The sequence below is a fragment of the Oncorhynchus masou genome, chromosome 12 (assembly GCF_036934945.1).
Source record: "Oncorhynchus masou masou isolate Uvic2021 chromosome 12, UVic_Omas_1.1, whole genome shotgun sequence".
NCBI classification, from domain to species: Eukaryota; Metazoa; Chordata; class Actinopteri; order Salmoniformes; family Salmonidae; genus Oncorhynchus; species Oncorhynchus masou.
This window is the reverse complement of record NC_088223.1, coordinates 59,464,943-59,487,921: the sequence shown is the minus strand read 5'-3', so window position 1 is coordinate 59,487,921 and position 22,979 is coordinate 59,464,943. Positions and strand designations below refer to the sequence as shown.

The window sequence follows — 22,979 nt, the reverse complement described above, 5'->3', positions numbered from 1 at the left end:
AGGAGTGTGAATATGGATCGGGTTCTCAATAATGCTTTCAGCCCATATATACGAGGAGGTGGTTTCCATGCCAGTGAAAGCTGGGGTCCGCCCTGCCCTGTGTGATTCTTTTCAGACCTGCTCCGTGGGTATTTTTACCTCCAGAAACCTCCGCTTTTTTCTCCATCTGCTCCATTCTCCCCCTCACATGGCACTAAAGGGACGGCCACCTTATTAGCTGGTCCAGATTCCTCTCTCATTAAGAGTCATGAATGAGTTGCCATGTAGGAGAGTGTTTGACTAATAAGGTCCCTCTCCAGGAGAATCAAAGCCCCTCTCAGTGGAGCCCAGGCACAATGGCTGTGGGCCGGTGAGAATGGGGCATGTGGCGCTGCTCCAGCAGAGGTATCCCACCACACCACTGGCTTAAATCACCAACCGCTCAACAACACAGAATGGGAGGCATGTGAACCTGATTTCACTCTTTCTTTCACACATTTTGTTTTTTCATTCTTCAAGGATGCAATTAGAAGACAGAGGACACATAAAACCGGGCTCATGACAAACATTTTGGATTAGCAATTTCTTCTTATGGAGCAGCCAGATAGAATAACATGAGAATTTTAATTATTTTGTTTTACAGGCAAAGCTTAAAGGAGCTTATATTGATGACATTTCACTAATGACACCCTGCATATACTGACAGCCGTACAGTATGGCCAATGAAGAGACATTATAATATTATAATGGAAAGGGATTCATTAAGTTAAGGAGCTTGAGAAGTACAGCGAAAAGACAATCTCATTGACTATTGGCCAATGCAGGGAATAAACGTGGAACCTAGCCTCGTCTACCTACAAGCCGCGACCTTAGCTGATTACATTACCTGACTGTCTCATTCACATTGCATGCTATATCATGCAGGGTACTTTCTGTAACACTTTTACTACTACTACCACTAAATGAGACTTCTTTGTCAGTCGAGAGAGGCTCCAGCAAACTAATGTTGGGTTTAAATAAAAGTGACAAGCTAACCTTGAACGGTTTGATGGAGCAAGAGAAGCAAAACCCTAGACACAATTCATTAGTATTTGCTGATTGCATTAACCACCAAATAGACTTACCATGTTTCTCAGAAACCAACTGTCTCATACATCCTATATCTGTCCAGTATTCCACAAATAGAACCCCTCATTTGACAGATGCCTTTTTAAACTTTGTCGTTGAAAAAGTGGGCTTGTCTTATTAGGTTTTGAGCACTCATGAAATGAGAACGGATGTGAGAAAAACATGAGCAATCGATAGCTTACAGCACTTAACCCCAAGAACAAATTGCGTTACAAAAAAAATTGAGCGGATCCTTAACGCTCTGTTAGTGGAAAGTTGAGGCAGTGAGTGGGAGAAAGCCCCGCTGCCGTGAATGATGTCACAACTATTAAGATGCATGGGCCTGGGAGAGGTGCCAGGCTCCGACCGAGTCATCATGCACAATGTGAGCATGCCACCGTGCCCGCGAGAAGCAGAGCAGAGATACAACTATCCAACAAGGCCTCCAATTATAGGCCACTATGTTGCACATCAGAGAAACACTTAGATTCCAGGACAGGAAATCACAGCATCACTGAGAAAGGATAAGGGAATTTTATAACATGCATTGCAGTTGTCTGTTATTATTGTAAACACTGTATAATTGTTTGTCACTGCAATGAGTAAACTCATAGTTGGTTCCAGGACTGTCAAGGCCAACCTTTGAACTAGGAAACATAATTTAACACAGGATATGAAGCAGGGTCATCAGCAGTCCCATCTCTTCCACAGCTGCTGAAACGGACTTCTGTTTTCAAGGGAACTGGGGGTCACGTTTCACAACTCATGGGGCTCTGAGATGTTGGAAAGATATCTTTACCTTGCAACAACACTGGTCTCTATCATTCAACTTCAACAAAGCTACTGCACTCGTTCCATGAAACCGAGTCTGGAAAATAGGTATTCTAATGTAAAAGTCTGAAATAATAGTCAACTCTAGAAAAAATCAAGGACAATACTCAAACTATTCCGTCTGGGGGGTACTAGGAAATGGTATATTTTTTGTCCCCAACTGTACTGTAGTGTACCAAAAACATCTGGAGGACATCTTGAGATTTGAACACAGCAGATTAGTTTAGGGACTGGGGATACTTTTTTGCACGACAGCCTGTATCGACAAAAAGTTCCCTTCTTACCCAATAGATCAATGATTTATGTTGATAAAAACACATTTCGGGAAAGCTAGTCATTTGTACAACTGAATGCCTTCAATTGAAATGTGTATTCTGCATTTAACCCAACCCCTCTGAATCAGAGAGGTGTTATATATAAGATTACCACCTCAAATTATCAGGGCAAATGTTTGTTTATTTCTAAAGAATGTGGATCATATAGTGCATAGTTCAGGTCTGAGAATTCTAACTTGTTCAATTCTAGGTATGTTTATAAGACTGAGATGGGACCCTTTGTTAATATACGGTGCTCAAAATATAAATGACTTACTGTATAGCTACCAATTATAAAAATCCCCTTGAGAAAGTGGAGACTTTCTGTTTGAATCATAGCATGGTTGTTTGGAGCCTTACCACTGGGGGTAGGGAGCCAACAGACATTAGCACATAATTCATTTGGCAAGAATAAGCTCTATATGCTATAGTGTGTGGCTCTGAGGGAGGCTTCTCTGAGGGAGGCTTCATGACTAAAATAAATTGTGTGCCATTCTAGGTTTCTTCCTTTAGCACCTCTAATTAACTCCAACATGTTTCCTCTTGATTATTGTTTCTTTCTTTGCTCCAAGGACAAATAGCATGGTCTCGCAGGCTATCATACTTGTATGCAACTGCAACAGCACAGATACTTGTTTAAACATAAGCCAATCTGAAGGGAGTCTTATTCACTCATTGTAAGACATTGTGGGTGAGGATATGAAGCAAAACAGTTTGTTTTACAATTGACATTCTCTGTGGTTTGTCCTCATTTAGCTGACAAACAAAATGCAGACAGTATTTCCAAACTTAACTGTCATTTCAGTTTGTATGACGCTATGGATGTTCCTCTGAGTGCAGCCAATACCACATCCCCACATACTCACCAATGCACACCATGTTAAGAAGCAAACACGATTTGTCCCAAAAATTATTCTCTGTACTTAAGATGAAATGACAAAGACATTCTCCAAAAACAAAAGACCAAGCGCATTCAATTTTAATGAATGTGCTCTGCAGCATGCTTCTGTAGAATGCGTAGACAATACCTTGTACACAGTCCTGTGCAAGTGTTCACTGAGCAATAGCATGTACTTATGCATGCATGACTCAACATCTGACATACATGAGCAAAATCTATACTGTATACTCATTCTTCATTTTTTAATTATATTTTATGACATATTGATTTAGCAGTATTACAGAACTTGCCAGTGTACACTACATCAGGCCCATAATGTTAACGCCACGGCTTCTGTATTCTTTCCCTGTAACTCACTGTAACTCCTAGTGGCATCTTTGCCCCAAACACCATCTGACATGTCTGAGCTTTGCCCCGTCTCACAAAAACTCATGTAATCTGTTTCAGTGGAGACAGAACCTTCACTGACGCGCCACTTTAAAACCTTGGGACAAATGGTAAGAAAAAGGCACAGTGAAAACCACGCAAAGCACCTTTAAAAGGCCTTGATGAGTGATAGGCTTAGCGGGATAGAAAGGGTTGTTGTAAACTCAACTCCCAGATGAGCACTGATAACTGTGTTCCAAGGACTATGCCAGGTAGCCTCACTGACAGAAACTGGAGTGGGATTCAGCATTCTGAGACAAGGCCACAGCTACTCTCTGACCCACATCATTTAGACACACAGGGGACACTGGAAACATTGCAGCTAGCTATTCTGTCCATAATAGAAGGAAATTATAAAAGTCTTGAAAAGTAAGAAACTGTGGTATGTTAGACAGTTTAAAATTATATTTTGACAATGTCAATCGCTTGTGAAATAGAGAACTTACTATTTTGGACTTACTATCTTTAGCGAGAAACTGGGTTTGGTCTGTGTTTATGGTCAGTAAGATAATAAGATGCAAAATATTTGGGTTAGGAATAGAAGCAGTTGTTTTAGGGATTCAAGGGAGAGTGGCTAAGTCCCAAGGCTGCCCCATCAGATCAGGCACAGTTGACCTGCCTGCTGACAAATTAAGCTGAGGGTCTGGAGTGGATATTTCAGCGCTGCTGCAAGATTACAGCACACTCAGCTCCGCCAATGATATTAAGAACAACCTTTAAATCCCGGGGGCCAGCTGCAGCATGGGAGCTAAGAGTCCCAGAACAGTGTCTCCCACCTACCCACCTCACATCAGAATGAGACCACAGGCTCACTACACGACATCAGAACCAAAGCAGGGCTTTGACGAAAATGAAGGGAAACACATTTTTTACTTTTCTCCCACTGAACCTGTCAGCTCTGTGAGTGTCTCTGTGGTTGCTAGGGTAGACGCACACTCACAACATTGAGATTACGAAAATTGATATATAAAGCAGGCAGACAGGCATCGAGGCATTCCGTTACTGTTCGATTGAACATTAGAATGGGCAAAACGAGTGACCCAAGTCTTTGAGAGTGCTATGATGAATCTGTGCCAGGCACGCCGGATCCACTATTTCAGAAATGGCTGGCCTCCTGGGCTTTACACGCACAACAGTGTCTAGGGTTTACCAAGAATGGTGCGACAAACAAAAAACATCCAGTCAGCGGCAGTCCTGTGGGTGATAAAAGCTCATCAGCTCATCAGGTTGAAGGAGAAAGGCAAGAATCGTACAAGCTAAAAGGCGTGCCCACAAACTGACAAATAATGGTGCTGTACAACAGTGGTGTGCAGAACGGCACCTCGCAACGCACAACTCCTCGATCCTTGTCACGAATGGGCTATCACAGCAGACGGTTCCACTCCTATCAGCTAAAAGAAGAGGTTTCAGTGGGCACGCAATCACCAACACTGGACAATTGAGGAGTGGAAAAACATTGTCTGGAACATAACAGTGAGTTCAGTTTACTTGAGTGCCCTCCACAGTCCCCAGACCTCAGCCAAATAGAGCATCTTTGGGAACAGGCTGTTCGCAAAATGAATGTACCGCCATCTAATCTGCAGCAACTGCATGATGCCATTGTGTCAGCATGGACTAATATCCCTGTGGAACATTTCTGACACCTTGTAGAATGCCCCAAATAATTCAGAATGTTCTGGAGGCAAAGAGGGTGGTCCGACCCAGTACTATATGGGTGTACCTAATAAACGGTCCAGTGGGTACCTGAGAGGTTGCCTGTGGTTGAACAGACAATTAAATGTGGGTTATGAGTGGAGACACGAGCTCAATATTTACAAAACAGGGTTCTGTATTTCTACAACAAGATTCTGTAAACACTCCAGGGTGTAGCAATAATGAAAAGCCCTCAGACAGCAGGCAAATGTAAATTGAAAAGTCAACATTTAATTCCGTTCCATATGACTTCATTAATGTATTGGGTTGGTTGCCTGAGCTTGACAGGGACCAGTAAATGACTAGTTTTACCCAAATCCCCAGTTTAATGGGCATAACTGTAATTATACACAGAGCACAGATCAAAGCTGTAACCCATGTTTAAAGATGATGCACAGGCACAGTAATTGTTTGTCTTTGGGGAAGCGGCGTTTCTGACAGAAATAGTGAGTTGAAAAGACCCCAGTCGACTCGTTCTGGGTCACTCCCTACCACTGTTCACAGAAACCTAAACTCTGGTGCCGCAGAGTGACAGAGGAGACGATGTCTGGAAGGCTCTGCCGGGATCTTCCTGCAAGCTGGGAGTATCTGATTTCACTCGAAGGAAACTACAGAGATAATATACAATCCTTCAATAGACACCAGAAGGGCTTTATTGGGAAACTACTGAGCGCAGGAAACAAACATTTGATATGCTGAATACCACCTTCAAAGATTCTTTATTCTCAAGGTCATGCTAAAAGAGGGATTAACAAAGAATACAATAGTTGAGAGGGGATGTCATTTTTTATTCTTGTTCAAACTGATTCACGTAGAGTGGGATCAAATAGAATAGGATCAAAATAGTTTCAGAAAGCAATTCAAACATAAAGCTTGACTTGAAGAGGACGTAATGGTGACATGTTTATTTAAACTATTATTTTCTGTGCACATATTTTTCTTTATGCTACATACTTTCAATGAAATCCCTCAAATTAAAAATGAAACAACCGGTTTTCAGATTTTTTTTAAGGGGGCAGAATTTAGGTATTGCACAAGTACCCCTACACAGTCAAATCATAAGAGTTCATTCAACTCCTATGGATTCAAATGTAACAGTATTTTGGGGTTTATATTGTCCCACCCCCATTTTGCTAAATCCCCTCTGGTCATGGTGTTGATCTTTTTTTCTTATTTTTAACGACACTAAATGGAGTAAATATTCAACTCTCAGAGAGTTGCTCAAAATGAACTTAAATTACAATTTTACTCTTCTCAGTATTATTTTTAATCAACTCCCTTGCTATGTTACATTTGCCTGTGTTAACAATCAACTACAGCATAGTACATTTTTATTTCAGTTTACCTCCTACCTCCCTCCTCCTAAGGGTGTAAAGGGTGTATAAGCGTGTAATTGTGAGAGAAAAAAATGTATGTGTCACATTATGGTGGTTTGCAAAGTGATATCCAATCTCTGTTGGAAGCCAACTTGCTGGAAGAAATCCATCACTTTTACATCACTCACAACTTGCAATTAAAATCCCTATCAGGGTAGGGAAGAAAATATCATACATGAAGACGACCTACACCCTTCAAACTCAACTCTGGACCTCGAAGCGAGTTCCACAGATTTTTTTATCGTTTGCCTCTAATCGGGGACTGATTTAGACCTGGGACATCAGGTGTGTGCAATTCATTATCATATAGAACAGAAAACCAGCATGCTCCAGACCTTGTAGGGTAAGAGTTGAGTACCCCTGACCAACACCATGTAAACTGGAACAACTATTTCACTAAATTCCAATTAATCCAACCACTTACAGATTGGATTAGTTTAGAAAAATGTGTGTTTCTTATCTTTGTGTAGCAATAGATAAAAACAATCAAATGTAAATGCAAAAACACAGATATTGAAACAAACAATTTGAAAAATCAACCTGCAACAGAGCATGCTGGGAAATATGACAATGCCCCTCCCACATATGTGGATAACTCAATAGATTTAACTGTCTCTGGTTACTCTTAATGAAGTTAAATATACTCTGTCCCAATTAACCATAATTTATCAACATTAGGGAGCGTATCATTCCCTTGAGGGTTAAGATGATTCCCAGTAGAGTCAATTTAACCAACATTTTTTAACACTGATTTCAGCTATCCTTGATTTACTTGATTTTATTTATTTTCCTGTAGAAATCTTGGTGTAAAGGTGGAAATTGCACATTATGAGAATGGTGTAGCCTCACATATCGCTTTTCTTCCAGAAGAGAAGCTTGCCAGCATTCCAACACTGGAACTGAACTGGTTTAATGTCCATCCATTCTCCCTCCCATGTGCAGATGTGATATTTAGTATACTGCCAGTTGGATTTTATACTCTCTGAACTCTTTTTTTTCATGGGGACAACTGACATTTTTCACCCCCCCATCCTATATACAGCATGATGGTAGCGCCATCCTGTGATCATACAGCAGTTCATCTTTAGTACCATAAGGGGTGATACAAACATAAAAAGGATCCAGATTATTGTAGCTTTATCATATACCTATATTGCTTGGTACTAACTCAAACCCCTACAGTACTTAATCACACACACACACACACACACACACACACACACACACACACACACACTATCCACCGATATATGGGTTCTTCAAACGTTTGAGTCCTCCCTCCTTGTCTCCAGCTACTGTGCTGCAGAGTGTTTGTAATTCGATTTGAACTCTGGCAAATTGTTTGATGGGAAACACAAAAAAGTAATGCGGTCCTGCACCCGGCAGGAGGTTCATTGAACCAATATACTCCACTAATTTTCATAGACAGCAGGCGGGGGAGGGGGGACAGTACAGGTGCATCAAAGCTGGGACCGCGAGACTGAAAAACAGCTTCAATCTCCAGGCCATCAGACTGTTAAATAGTCACCACTAGCCGGCCTCTGCCCAGTACCCTGCCCTGAAATTGAGTCACTCTCACAAGCCACCTACCACCCTGTACTCAACCCTGCACCTTAGAGACTGCTACCCTTTGTACATAGTTATTGAACACTGGTCACTTTGACAATGTTTACATAATGTTTTACACAATGTATGTATACATTATGTATTCTAGTCAAGGCTCACCCTAAATAACTACTGCTGTTCACACCTTTTCTATTCATACACCTTCCATAAATGTCTATACACACCATCATATACAGTTGAAATCGGAAGTTTACATACACTTCTGTTGGAGTCATTAAAACTTGTTTTTCAACCACTCCACAAATGTCTTGTTAACAAACTATAGTTTTAGCAAGTCGTTTAGGACATCTACGTAATTTTCCCAACAATTGTTCACACACTAAGTTGACTGAGCTTGGAAAATTACAGAAAATTATGTCATGGAAGGAAGGAAGAAGCCACTGCTCCAAAACCGCCATAAAAAAGCCAGACTATGGTTTGCAACTGCACATGGGGACAAAGATGGTACTTTTTGGAGAAATGTCCTCTGGTCTGATGAAACAAAAATAGAACTGTTTGGCCATAATGACCATCGTTATGTTTGAAGGAAAAAGGGGGATGCTTGCAAGCTGAAGAACACCATCCCAACCGTGAAGCACGGGGGTGGCAGCATCATGTTGTGGGGGTGCTTGCCGCAGGAAGGACTGGTGCACTTCACAAAATAGATGGCATCATGAGGAGGAAAATTATGTGGATATATTGAAACAATAGCTCAAGACATCAGTCAGAAAGTTAAAGCTTGGTCACAAATGGGTCTTCCAAATGGACAATGACCCCAAGCATACTTCCAAAGTTGTGGCAAAATGACCTAAGGACAACAAAGTCAAGGTATTAGAATGGCCATCTCAAAGCCCTGACTTCAATCCTATAGAAAATTTGTGGGCATAACTGAAAAAGCGTGTGCGAGAAAGGAGGCCTACAAACCTGACTCAGTTACACCAGCTCTATCAGGAGGATTAGGCCATAATTCACACAATTTATGGGAGGCTATGTGGGAAGCTTGTGGAAGGCTAACCGAAACGTTTGACCCAAGTTAAACTATTTAAAGGCAATGATACCAAATACTAATTGAGTGTATGTAAACTTCTGACCCACTGGGTATGTGATGAAAGAAATAAAAGCTGAAATAAATAATTCTCTCTACTATTATTCTGACATTTCACATTCTTAAAATAAAGTGGTGATCCTAACTGTCAGGAATTGTGAAAAACTGAGTTGAAATGTATTTGGCTAAGATGTACATAAACCTCCGACTTTAACTGTACATAAAATGAGTGTCTTTCCAAGACAGACTGGCCAGGTGAATCCAGGTGAAAGCTATTATTCCTTATTGACGTCACTTGTTAAATCCACTTCAAAATCAGTGTAGATTAAGGGGAGGAGACTGGTTAAAGAAGGATTTTTAAGCCTTGTGTAACGGCGTTCTTCTTTTGTTGAAAGAGAGTCGGACCGAAATGCAGCATGTAAGTTACTCATGTTTAATAGTGAAGACAAACAAACGAACTATACATGAAATAACTTAATAAATACGAAAACAACAAACAGAACGTGAAACCTAATACAGCCTGACTGGTGCACACTACACAGAGACAGGAACAATCACCCACGAAATGCAAAGCGAAACCAGGCTACCTAAATACGGTTCCCAATCAGCGACAACGAGAATCACCTGACTCTGATTGAGAACCGCCTCAGGCAGCCAACCTATTAAACACACACACACCCCTAATCAGCTACAATCCCAGACACTACAAACCCCAATACGAAAACACAATACATAATAACCCCATGTCACACCCTGGTCTGACTAACTAATAAACTAAAACACAAAATACTAAGACCAAGGCGTGACACCTTGAGACATTAATTGCGCAAGTGTGCAATTCAGTGGGTGAGTGGACAAGACAAAATATTTAAATGCCTTTGAATGGGGTATGGTAGTACGTGCCAGGTGCACTGGTTTGAGTGTCAACAACTGCTACGCTTCTGGGTTTTTCACACTCAACAGTTTCCCGTGTGTATCAAGAATCGGATTATTAATATTAGGAAGGTGTTCGTAATGTTTTGTACATTCAGTGTTTATATTTATTTTCTGAACTCTGACATTGCTCGTTCAAATATTTCTATATTTCTTAATAATTTTCTTGAAATGTTTTGGCTTCGCATGGATTGTTTTGACAGGTATTACTGCACTCTCGGTGCTAGGAACATAAGCATTTCGCTACACCCACTAGAACATTTGCTACATATGTGTACGCGACCAATATTATTTCACAGCCTCCCAGCAGAGTGGTCCTGACTATCTCCTTATATTTTATTTATGTTAATTAATGGATGCTTAAAGGAGAAAAACGGCATCTTAACTTGCTCTCTAAAGTCTCACAATCCATTCTGTACAGGATTGACAGCACTGGGATTAAACAGCCTCCTAAAATCCAGTAGATGCCTGGATAATTTATGCATCGGTGCAAAGAGATAGCAGTGGGACACAGAGGCAGATATTGCAAACCTTATCAGGCCCTTATACACTGGACAAGATGGAGCCGCTCCCAAACTGGTATAGGGAATTATTACATGGTGTGTATAACCTACATTACATGGTTTGGAGGTGTGCGTGTGTACATCTGTACTTGGTTGTGCGTGTTGGGTGGGCGTGATAGATATGTTTCACATTTGTTTCTCATTTTCCCCATGTTTTCTATTTCTAATAAAACAGTGCATTTGAAAGGATAAAGTAGCTGCTAGGGCTGATCCCATTTAGTAGACTGGTCGATTGTTTGGGCGATAAGAAATGTTGGCCGACCAACAGCCTTAGTCGAGCAGTAGCAAAAAAATATAAAAACAGTACCAGTCAAAGGTTTGGACACACCTACTCATTCAAGTTTTTTGAAAGTTTTTTTTTACCATTTTCTACATTGTAGATTAATAGTTAAGACATCAAAACAATGAAATAACATATATGGAATCATGTATTAACCAAAAAAGTGTTAAACAAATCAAAATATATTTGATATTTTTGAGATTCTTCAAAGTAGACACCCTTTGCCTTGATGACAGATTTGCACACTCTTGACATTCTCTCAACCAGCTTCATGAAGTAGTCACCTGGAATGCATTTCAATTAACAGGTGTGCCTAACCCTTTCATGTGTGAGTTTCAAATATCTCTAACGGTTGCCCCAGCATTATTTTTTTTATGCACATGATGTTAGAACGTTCTCTCCATTTCAGAATGTGATTGTTACGCAACAGTACAACAGTACATTTAATCCGCTCTGCCCACAAACCAAGGCACTTAGCTTGTTTTTATTTATAGGCTGTTTCAACTTCAATTTCAAATGATTTTCTAACAAGTTTTTAATTTCTAAGAACAGTTTGAATTGAGGTGTGTTCCGCCTCCTCATTCATTGACATAAAAATAGTCCTTTTCACTTTTGCGGACAATTATGTTTTGGGACATTTCTGACCCAGACAAAATTCCCCAGGCACTTCCCAATTGTTTGCATGCATTTCGATTCTTGCATAGATTGTAATGGGCACATATTATGTGTGTAAAATACATTTTTGAAGGTTGTACTGATTATGATGATCTAAGCTAATTCCAGCTGTGTGTAGCCATGTTTGTTGACAAACAATGCATTCTGGGTTTCACATAATCGTCTGTTGGACCAAATATGTTATAACAAAATGAGGTGAGTAAGGGTTCACTCATTCTTTGAGTAAACTTCCGGAAATGAATGGTGGGATGTGAACGATGGTGGACGACACTCTCCCTTGAACATGCAAACTATAAACAGACCAAAAACATTGTCTCCTCTTATTATCTTTGGTTTCTGTGAGGGGGAAAAAAACATGGCAGCGCGCAGAAAAACTACCCATCTTCTAATTACTTTCAATTTCTAGAGAGTGTTTTACTCAATTATTTTGGTCAATGGTGAGCTCACCTGTGATGTGATTAATTATAAACAGTAATTTCTATTAGCTAATTCATATTGTAGTTTGTCAGAGAGAGTTATACAAACATGACCGCTTGTGTTACGTCAATCTTTCCTCAGTTAGCGCAAGGACAAATGTAGCCTACATTTTTCCGGTTTGGATGATTGTGTTATGCTGTAGATACTTTTGTGAATGTCTGAACAGTGCATCCAAAAATAAACTGCTCACATTTTGGACATAACTTTGTAAGGACTGTGTTTGTGCAAAATGTTTCTGAAAAATGTGTGGCCAGCTCAAATGCTGATTGTTGCGTCATTCGAAACTGGCTGTTCTAAATAAGTCTTCTAATCACAACAGTTTGATTGTACACTACAGGGACCACTGTAGAACGATCACACCCCTGTGTTGGTACGTGTGAAAAGGTTAAAAGCTCATTTGTGGAATTTATTTCCTTCTTAATGAGTTTGAGCCAATCACTTATGTTGTGACATGGTAGCGGTGGTATACAGAAGATAACTCTTCCTTTCCTGGAAGACCCAGAGGGCTATCTCTGCTGCAGAGGATAACTTCTTTAGAGTTAATTACACCTCAGATTACAGCCCAAATAACTGCTTCAGAGTTCAAGTAACAGACACATCTCAACATCAACTCTTCAGAGGAGACTGCGTGAATCAAGCATTCATGGTCAAATTGCTGCTAAGAAACCACTACTAAATGTCACCATTACGAATAAGAGGCTTGCTTGGGCCAAGAAACACGAAATCTGTCCTTTGGTCTGATGAGTCCAAATGTGAGATTTGGGGATTTTTTTGTGAGATGCAGAGTATGTGAATGGATGATCTCTGCATTTGTGGTTCCCACCGTGAAGCATGGAGGAGGAGGTTGGAAGGAGTGGGGGTACTTTGCTGTTGACACTGTTGTTGATTTATTTAGCAGTCAAGGCGCACTTAACCAGCATGGCTACCACAGCATTCTGCAGCGATACGCCATCCCATCTGGTTTGCGCTTAGTGGGACTATCATTTGTTTTTCAACAGGACAATGACCCAAAACACACCTCCAGGCTGTGTAAGGGCTATTTGACCAAGACGGAGAGTGATGGAGTGCTGCATCAGATGATCTGGCCTCCACAATCACCTGACCTCAAGCCAATTGAGATGGTTTGAGATGAGTTGGACCGCAGCCAACAAGTGCTTAGCATGTGGGAACTCCTTCAAGACTGTTGGAGAAGCATTCCAGGTAAAGCTGGTTGAGAGAATGTGGCTACTTTGAAAAATCTAAAATTGCTTAACACTTTTTTGGTTATTACATGATTCCATATGTGCTATTTCAGTTTATTTCTTCACTATTATTCTACAATGTAAAAAATAGTAAAAACTAAAGAAAAACCCTTGAATGAGTAGGTGTGTCCAAACTTCTGACGGGCACTGTTTCTATCTATCTATTGTCCAAGGACATGCTATCATCTACTCTACAGGGATATTAAACACTTTGAATTATTTTTCCAAAAGGGACTCATGTGATATCAACATCCATTTTTTTTTACTCATATCATTGACATAGAAACCAAATCATGGCTCCTAGAAGCATGTCGTTTGTCATATTTCAGCAAAATTGTTCTAATCTTAAACAATTCCTAGAAACAGCTTATAGGATGAAAGGCAGAAGGCCCACTGTGTTTGCTTACAGCTTTATCTCAGACATAATGAGAAAGGTAGACAACAGGAATATTTGTAAGGGCCCGTGGAGAGGCGTTGGAAATAAAAAAAAATCCGAGCGACTAGCAATATCCATATTAGCACATTTATTTATTATAGAGCAACAATAGTTTGTTTATGAGCAACAATATTGTGGAGGAAAAACATCCTCCCAACAAACCTTCCTCCTGGTCTTTGATGTCTCAGCCAAGACAAATGGCAGTAGATTGGGGCGTGCCCTGTTTTCCTCACTGTACTCCCTGTCTATGATGGATCTGACAGTACCAACGCCGACCTTTTCATAGTGCCCTTCTGATTTCATCGATTGAGGCATGGTTAAAGTCAACAGTGACTTATGAAACCCTACCACAAGAAATAATTTCCACAACTACCGATCCTTTGGCCAGGACTGAGATGGATGGTTTACAAAAGAGGGCTTTCACATCCAGCTTGAAATCCCATTGGCAGCAACACTTTTCTCTGGTCTGATTATGATTGCTCTCATTTATTTTAATGATGTACACTGAGTGCACAAAATATTAAAAACACCTTCCTAATAGAGTTGCACCCCACCCTTTCGATCTCAGAACAGCATCAATTCATAGTGGCATGGTCTCTACAAGGTGTCGAAAGCGTTCCACAGGGATTCTGGCCCATGTTGACTCCAATGCTTCACACAGTTGTGTCAAGTTGGCTGGACGTCATTTGGGTGGTGGACCATTCTTGACACATGGGAAACCTGAGCGTGAAAAACCCAGCAGCGTTGCAGTTCTTGACACAAACCGGGACGCCTGGCATCTACTACCATACCCCATTCAAAAAACACGTAAATATTTTGTCTTACCCATTCACCATCTGAAAGGTACACATACACAATCCATGTCTCAATTGTCTCAAGGCCTAAAAATCCTTCTTTAACCTGTCTCTTCCCCTTCATCTACACTGATTGAAGTGGATTTAACAAGTGACATCAATAAAGGATCATTCTGTCGCTTCACCTGGTCAGTCTATGTCATTCATGTTTTGTACACTCAGTGTATAAGTGAACACAACTTCTGCAGTCATTTTCAAATGTCTGATTAAAAAGTCCACTATATTTCAAAATTAGATTATTCCAAAATAGTGCAGTGTAACCTACCATTTACAATGGCTGAGCGTGTTCTAAGACCTGTCCCAGCAATTTTATTTAAATGGAAAAAATCATGATCCAGGATTGTAGGACAGTTCGTTGGAACTGCAAGCTTGATGTGACACTGCGAGATTTCTGAAAGAGCATCAACTTAACTACAATCTCTCCTCAGGGATGTGAGAAAGTCCCTGAAAGCATTAATTGGTGTAAAATTGGTGTTAGTTTCTGCTGTACGCACAGGGAGCGTACGCATTACCCTACATAACACACATCACTACATCCCATCATGCCTCACTCTATGGCCCCCAAAGGTCAAGGTGACTACCTTAGGGATATTGCTATGGCAACAGGTGGAGGATCTGATCCATGTGGGGGCTCAGATGGTTCAGTGTTTGAATAAGCAGAGGCTGACCAATGACTGAAAAAACAGCTACACTCTGAGAAGGCAAAGGTCAACTTTAATCATCTCCACAGCTCCCCACAGGAATCTCATAAAAATGTTACACAAGTTCATTCTCCTCTCCACCCCTACAAAAGAGAAAGGTGAGAAGAGATTAAAAGTATTTATCTAAAACAGTATTTAATCCTCTGAAAACTGATATAAAGACTAGTAAGTCATATTGAAAGTAGTTTACTGATTGGGCACTTTGTAAGAAGTTAATAAAAACTTAAAATAAAACGAGCTAAGATTGGATATTTACCAAGAAACTAAAGGAAAGCTTTGCCTACGATCTCGACAGCACCTAGTTAAATAAGATAACAAATCTAAAGCATATGCTTTGTTGGAACTCCAAAGCCTGCGATTAAATGTGTTGTCTGCAGAGCAAACAATTAATATGCTTCTAAGCCTCAGCGCTTATTACGTTCACATCAAGGCAGTAAACAAGTCTACAAAAACAAGAAAATGCAGATACAGTAGATATACAGTACATTACTAGACTGTGGTATGCAGCATACCACCCTGCATACCACTGCTGGCTTGCTTCTGTTGGTCCTGGTCAGTTCCTGGATGGGAGACCAGATGTTGCTGGAAGTGGTGTTGGAGGGACAGTCCTCTGGTCTAAAAAAAATGTCCCAATTCCCCATGGCAGTGATTGGGGACACTGCCCTGTGTAGGGTGTTGACTTTTGGATGGGATGTTAAACGGGTGTCCTGATTCTCTGAGGTCATTAAAGATCCCATGGCACTTATTGTAAGAGTATGGGTGTTAACCCCGGTGTCCTGGCTAAATTCCCAATCTGGCCCTCAAACCATCATAGTCACCTAATAATCCCCAGTTTACAATTGGCTCATTCATATCCCTCCTTTCCACTGTAACTATTCCCCAGGTTGTTGCTGCAAATGAGAACGTGTTCTCAGTCAACCTACCTGGTAAAATAACGGATAAATAAAATAAATACATTACTATGTAACACACTTTTAAACTTTTCATACTATCTTTTATGAGACAACTGACTCCTTTAAATGAAGGCGTTTCAAGTCACAGACTCCTCTACGACTGATTTCTATTTTTAGTTTCTTCACCACACACTGCTTCTGTCGATAAATCAAGCCTTTGACACTGTGGGTCACACAGAGATTTAGGAGTTCAGTCACCACCTCACACCATTTGAATAAACCTCTGAATAGGATGTTCTTCATACTATACTAGCGACCACTGTGGAAAGCCCCTTGGTCCCCACCTCAGGGAAACGTGACCCTTCTGACATGGCAGCCACTACGAAACAAAAAATGAACCTGGTAATTATAATTTTTCATCTGTGGCATATGAAAAATGTTTGCTCGGGTCGGCTCCAAAAGCTGTGGCTGCACTGTGGCACATCAAAGCCAGGGATGTCCTCAAAATCAGAATCATATGTTCTTTATTCTAAAGTGACCGGCTATTCAACTTCCTTATGCATTCTAGTCAGCTCCGGCTCCGATCTCACCCTCAAGGTGCAGTCTAGGCCAGCGACGACTATCAATAAATAATCAGAGGCTCTTTTAGAATAAACCAGGCCCTAGATTAGCATTTCCCAAACTACACAGCTGATTTAAATAATAAACTCATCATCAAGCTTTGATTATTTGAATCAGCTGTGTAGTGCAGCGGAAATGCTGCCCTAGATAACTAAGCCATGAGCAAAGGTTCTACACTCCAGTGCCATTGTTGTGATATGTGCAACACAATACACTTGATAGGCCTTACATTTTTCATTATGCCTTCTCAATTGAAAATGTGGATCTATTCCTGATGAAACAAACCATTAGGGCTATCCAGGGACCAGTTGAACTAGTGATAAAAAGAGAACCTTTCAACTGTACATTTCCTGATCTTCGTTTTTCAGTCTGTTCCAGATTTGTAATACTTCTCTAGAGAGGATGACACTAGTTTCCAGGATCATGTTTTTCACATTATCTTCTCTTAGACAATACCAGGTCCTTTTTTATTTATATTTATATTCAGGCATGTTTCTTTCTAGATTTACTCTTTAAAAAATTCAAATTAAAAGCAAAGCCAATTCATTTGATGCCAGATTCATTATGAGCCAAATCACGGTTACTACACGGTATGTGACCTGACACATAACCACAAGTTTCACAAAATAAACATATTCTGCATATTCTTCCATGGCCTTCAGTCCGCACTGTACGCATATGAATACTGGCCCAGTTGTTTCTCTCTCGGTGCATCTCGACTCGTGTGCAATGAGAGACTAATTGGAAGGTCTTAAACCGACTCGTAGACGATGGAGATGTCGTGGTGTGTCAAAAGGTAAGATGGAGCGCGGCAGATGACATCGTTCCTGGGGCTGTGCTGAAGATTAGAGAGTCAGCTGTCCGAGGGAGCCTCCATGACAAATCTCCCCATTCCCCTCCTGCATCCACTGTGCTCAGGGGGGAACGTTGCTATATCTGGCCCAATTACACTGTGATTCCATCCTCCTCAGTGACAAGGCTCCTGCAGCTCTCTGCCTGCTTCCTGATTAACCTGATATGAAGGAGACCTCCAGAGGGGGTTAACGCCCGGGCATGGAAGGTAGCAGAGAAAAATCAAGAGGAATCAGGACAATAGAAGAGAGGCAACATGGGTAATATACGATTGGACAGATCGGTGCGGTCGGTCATAAAGATGGAGTAATGCCTGAGCAGCTGTTTGGCTGTGTTTGTGTTTCACATCCATTTGAATTACTAGAGGAAGGCTTTTGAGTCAAGCTCAGTTAGCGACCTTGACCAGTAACAGAGACCAGTTAAATGGATACACAAGTAAAATTTGACTAGTCAGCGTGTTGAACCAATGACTATGCATCAGTGATGTTCCGCTTGAAGTAATTTTTGTGCAATGCATTCCAATGTTGCGAGTCCTATAATCAAGGTTCCCACTGTAACATTTTAGAGAAGTTATATATGTGAGAGACGATGCTAGCGGAACACGATGAAAGAGTTTAATTGTTATCGGGCCCAGGATTGAAGATTTTCAAAGCTACAGTGAATTCTGCAGACACAGTGCTTTATGAGCTGAATCGAGCAGAGGGAGATTATGGGAGAAGCAAATGCACTACACATGGTGTGGGAGAGCCATGGAAGCAACACCTCCTGAAAGACGCTGCCTGCAAAGGCTTTGTTGTGTTTTGCTGTAACAGCATGGGCCAGATCAAATGACTTGGGAGACATAATGGGATAACTAGTCACATTTGAATGCTGAAAAACATTAAAACAGTTTGTTAGCTTGAAATGGTACTCATTATTTCATGTAATTTGTTCAAATCTATCATTCTTTGAAAATCTTCATGTATTTCTTCCACAATACCTCTCGTGAAAAATATTTGCCTTTATTGAACTTACACTCACGGTTATCTTTTCTTACCAGCACTAACTTTGTTGATAGCTACTTTGAGAATAAATGTACTTATTACTATGACTGATGTTTGATTGTTTCACCTAACTATTTTAAGATGAATGCACTTTAAATTGCTCTGGATTAGAACGTCTGCTAAATTACTCTAATGTAATGTAAAATGTATGTATACGACACTGCCCTACAAAGGAAAAACTTTGATCTGTTGTAATCTGATTAGTGTGGTACTTAGTTTCCTGAGACAAGAATGAGCCAGTTGATCAGAACATATCATGGAATATCAGAAATTACTATGTCTAGATGGAAAAAGACTTCAAATTCAGATTTTGCAGTAACAATAATTACATAGTTACTGTGTTTTGCCTTTGTAGGGCAGTACAGTTAAAAACGGTATTGTTTATATTATCTTGTAGCATCTCCTTACTCAGCTTTTCATGCACAAATGTCCTCGTCTGCCCCTGCAAAACACTGGATGGAAATTCAGGCTGTGGTGCCAATCAGATCAGTTTCCAGAGACATTTAGTGGATTATGTCCATTTCCTGCCAACAGCCCACCCAACACACACACACACACACACACACACACACACACACACACACACACACACACACACACATGCAGACTTACATACTGTATGTGATCAAGCCCCCCCTCCCCCCCCACACACAGACAAAAATCCCCAATCCCCCATCCCAATTGGAGTGGCAGCTGTCAAAATGCGTCACCATCAGGCATGGCGGGTTACAGGGAATCAGTGTGTAGCTGACAACACAGCCAAATTATCCCTCTCCCAATAAATAACCTACTGTACATAGACATACACATCGTTCATAGCCGCGGATTTGTTGTCTTCTGAAAAGAGAACAAGATAAATTGCATGGAAGAACTCCATGCTAAGATGGATTTTTGTTTGAAGGATTGTTTTCTTCTCTAGGAGTATAATCACTCCAGTATGTCTGTTTCTTTCTCCTGCAGTTCTGTGGCCCTGCTGCCAAATGGTGGTCAGGTTGGAGTTGACATCAGTGGGTTATTACTGACACCCCTCCCGCTGAGACTCGATGACCCTCTGTACAGGGGCACATGGGAAAAGACCCACACCACAGGGGGAGGGTGTCGGTGACCACCACAGGCCACCACAGTCACACTGTTTACTATGGGGCTGAACTATGCAGTGCAGCAAGCGCAAGAACTGACTCCCAACACACAACATGTGTACGAACTATACCAGTGTGTATACAGTCAACAAAGATAATCCTCTCCATGTCAGTGTAAACACGAGGGAACTATGCCAACAATTTTTTTTTTCTACCTTTATTTTACTAGGCAAGTCAGTTAAGAACAAATTCTTATTTTCAATGACGGCCTAGGAACAGTGGGTTAACTGCCTGTTCAGGGGCAGAACGACAGATTGTACCTTGTCAGCTCAGGGATTCGAACTTGCAACCTTTCAGTTACTAGTTCAACACTCTAACCACTAGGCTACACTGCCACAGTTGGATGGGCATTTGATTTCCATACACGGGCAGGTTTTTTATTTTTCTACACGGGACATTTGTTTAAAGGATGTTACAGTAAAGACCATAAGCGGCATCTGAGTTTCAAGTTTGGGGAAGCTTACAAGCTTATATACATTTATACTGATCTGAATGCCAGGTAAGAGTTCCATATGTGCATTTTTGTGGAACTGTCATTTCATGAATAACGTTTTTTTGTTTTTCAAAATCATTGTCAGGTGTTTAATCATAAAAATCTGAACTAAAATGATACAATTCTAAAAGTAAAAATTTAACTAAAGGAGAGCACCAGCCTCTGCCATAAGGACACCGATAAACTGTGATCCGTTGGCGGCTAAAGAAATGAGCGCATGGAACTCCGAGATAGCTGATGATGCATTGGCCTATAGGCTAAGTAAAATACATACAGTACATTCGGAAAGTATTCTGACCTTTTACACATTTTGTTATGTTACAGCCTTATTCTAAAGTAATTACATTGTTTCTCCGCCCCTGATCAATCTACACACAATAACCCATAATGACAAAGCAAAAACAGTTTTTTAATTCATAATAAAAACTGAAATATCACGTTTACATAAGTATTCAGACCCCTTACTCAGTACTTTGTTGAATCACCTTTGGCAGCAATTACAGCCTCGAGTCTACTTGGGTATGACGCTTCAAGCTTGACACACCTGTATTTGGGGAGTTTCTCCCATTCTTCTCTGCAGATAGAAGAGCAGGTAGCCTAGTGTTTAGAGTGTTGGACTTGTAACCGAAAGGTTGCAAGATCGAATCCCTCTGCTGACAAGGTAAAAACAATCTGTCATTCTGCCTCTGAACAAGGCAAGTTAACTACCCACTGTTCATAGGCTGTCACTGAAAATAAGAATTTGTTCTAAATAAAAAAAGGTTTAAAAAAATGATCCTCTCAAGCTCTGTCTAGTTGGATGGGTTCTGGCCACTAAAGGACATTCAGAGACTTATCCTGAAGCCACTTCTGCGTTGTCTTGGCTGTGTGCTTCGGGTTGTTGTCCTGTGGGAAGGTGAACATTTGCCCCAGTCTGAGGTCCTGAGTGCTCTGGAGCAGGTTTTCATCGAGGAACTCTCTGTACTTTGCCCTGTTCATCTCTCCCTAGAGCCTGACTAGTCTCCAAGTCCTTGCTGCTGAAAAACATCCCCACAGCATGATTCTGCCACCACCATGCTTCACCGTAGGGATGGTGCCAGGTTTCCTCCAGACGTGACCTTGGCATTCAGGCCAAAGAGTTCAATCTTGGTTTCATCAGACCAGAGAATTTTGTTTGTCATGGTCAGATAACCTTAGGTGCCTTTTGGCAAACTCCAAGCGTGGTGTCATGTGAATTTTACTGTGGCTTCCATCTTGCCACTACCATAAAGGCCTGATTGGTGGAGTGCTGCAGAGATGGCTGTCCTTCTGGAAGCTTTTCCCATCTCCACAGAGGAACTCTGGAGCTCTGTCAGGGTTCTTGGTCACCTCCCTGACCAAAGCCCTTCTCCCTTGGTTGCTCAGTGTGGCCGGGCGGCCAGCTCTAGGATGAGTCTTGGTTGTTCCAAACTTCTTCCATTTAAGAATGGAGGCCACTGTGTTCTCGGGGTCCTTCAGTGCTGCATAAATGTTTTGGTACCCTGACCCAGATCTGTGCCCTGACAAAATCCTGTCTCTGAACTCTACGGACAATTCCTTCGACCTCATGGCTTGTTTTTTTGTTGTTGTTGCATGCACTGTCAACTGTGGGACCTTATATAGACAGGTGTGTGCTTTTCCAAATCATGTCCAATCAATTTAATTTTACCACAGGTGGATTCTAATCAAATTGTATAAACATCAAGGATGATTAATGGAAACAGGATGCACCTGAGCTCAATTTTGAGTCTCATAGCAAAGGGTCTGAAAAATGATATAAATAAGACTGGGGTTTGAATACTTTCCGAATGCACTGTAGGTCTAAAGCCAACAATTAAAAACAGAAAATATCCTGATACACTCATGTACTTTCAATCACATTCATCTCTCTTCTCTGCCTCCCTTTTAATCTGTCTTGATTTGAGCTATCACTAGTGAAGTGCAACATTGTATCAAATCAATCAACTGGGTGTGGCCCAAAGCTGTAGCTAGGGAACTTGTAACATTGTAACTAGCTTATTCCGGGTCCTCAGTTTCCAGCGCCAGTGAGCTCAGGACAGAAAGCTATTTTTGAGTAAAGGGAAAAAACATCAGGTAGTTTATTTTAAGGCATTTTCACTGTATATATGGGATCATCAGATCATGATGTTTTGCTCTTTCACACTGAGGCTTGGTGATTATCAAGGCCGGTGAGGAACTATTATAATTCGCAACGGATGTTAAAAAACATACTCCATTGACTTAGGCTACTGTGTGAGGTGAAGAAAAATGACTGAGTAGCTCAGGTTATAACTGGTGGATGTGGTGAGTTAAGACAAACAGAAATCAGACATCCCCAGATGGGCATTTTCCTACATTTGCGCGCAGCAGGTCAGGTACTTCTATGCATACTCACACGCAGTTCTCCCAGATACACCAGATTCATGCTCATTCATGCTTCATGTTCATTGTTCACACAGACAATGAAGAAATGATATACAAATTTTACATTGCCGTGTATTTTAG

At 41.0% G+C, this 22,979-nt stretch overlaps 1 protein-coding gene across 1 annotated transcript in view; it reads right to left on the bottom strand.

The window, feature by feature from the left end:
• Nucleotides 1-22,979, bottom strand: part of LOC135550517 (ephrin-B1-like) — an 80,774-nt gene that overhangs the window by 11,811 nt on the left and 45,984 nt on the right. The gene's annotated exons all lie outside the window — the stretch shown is intronic.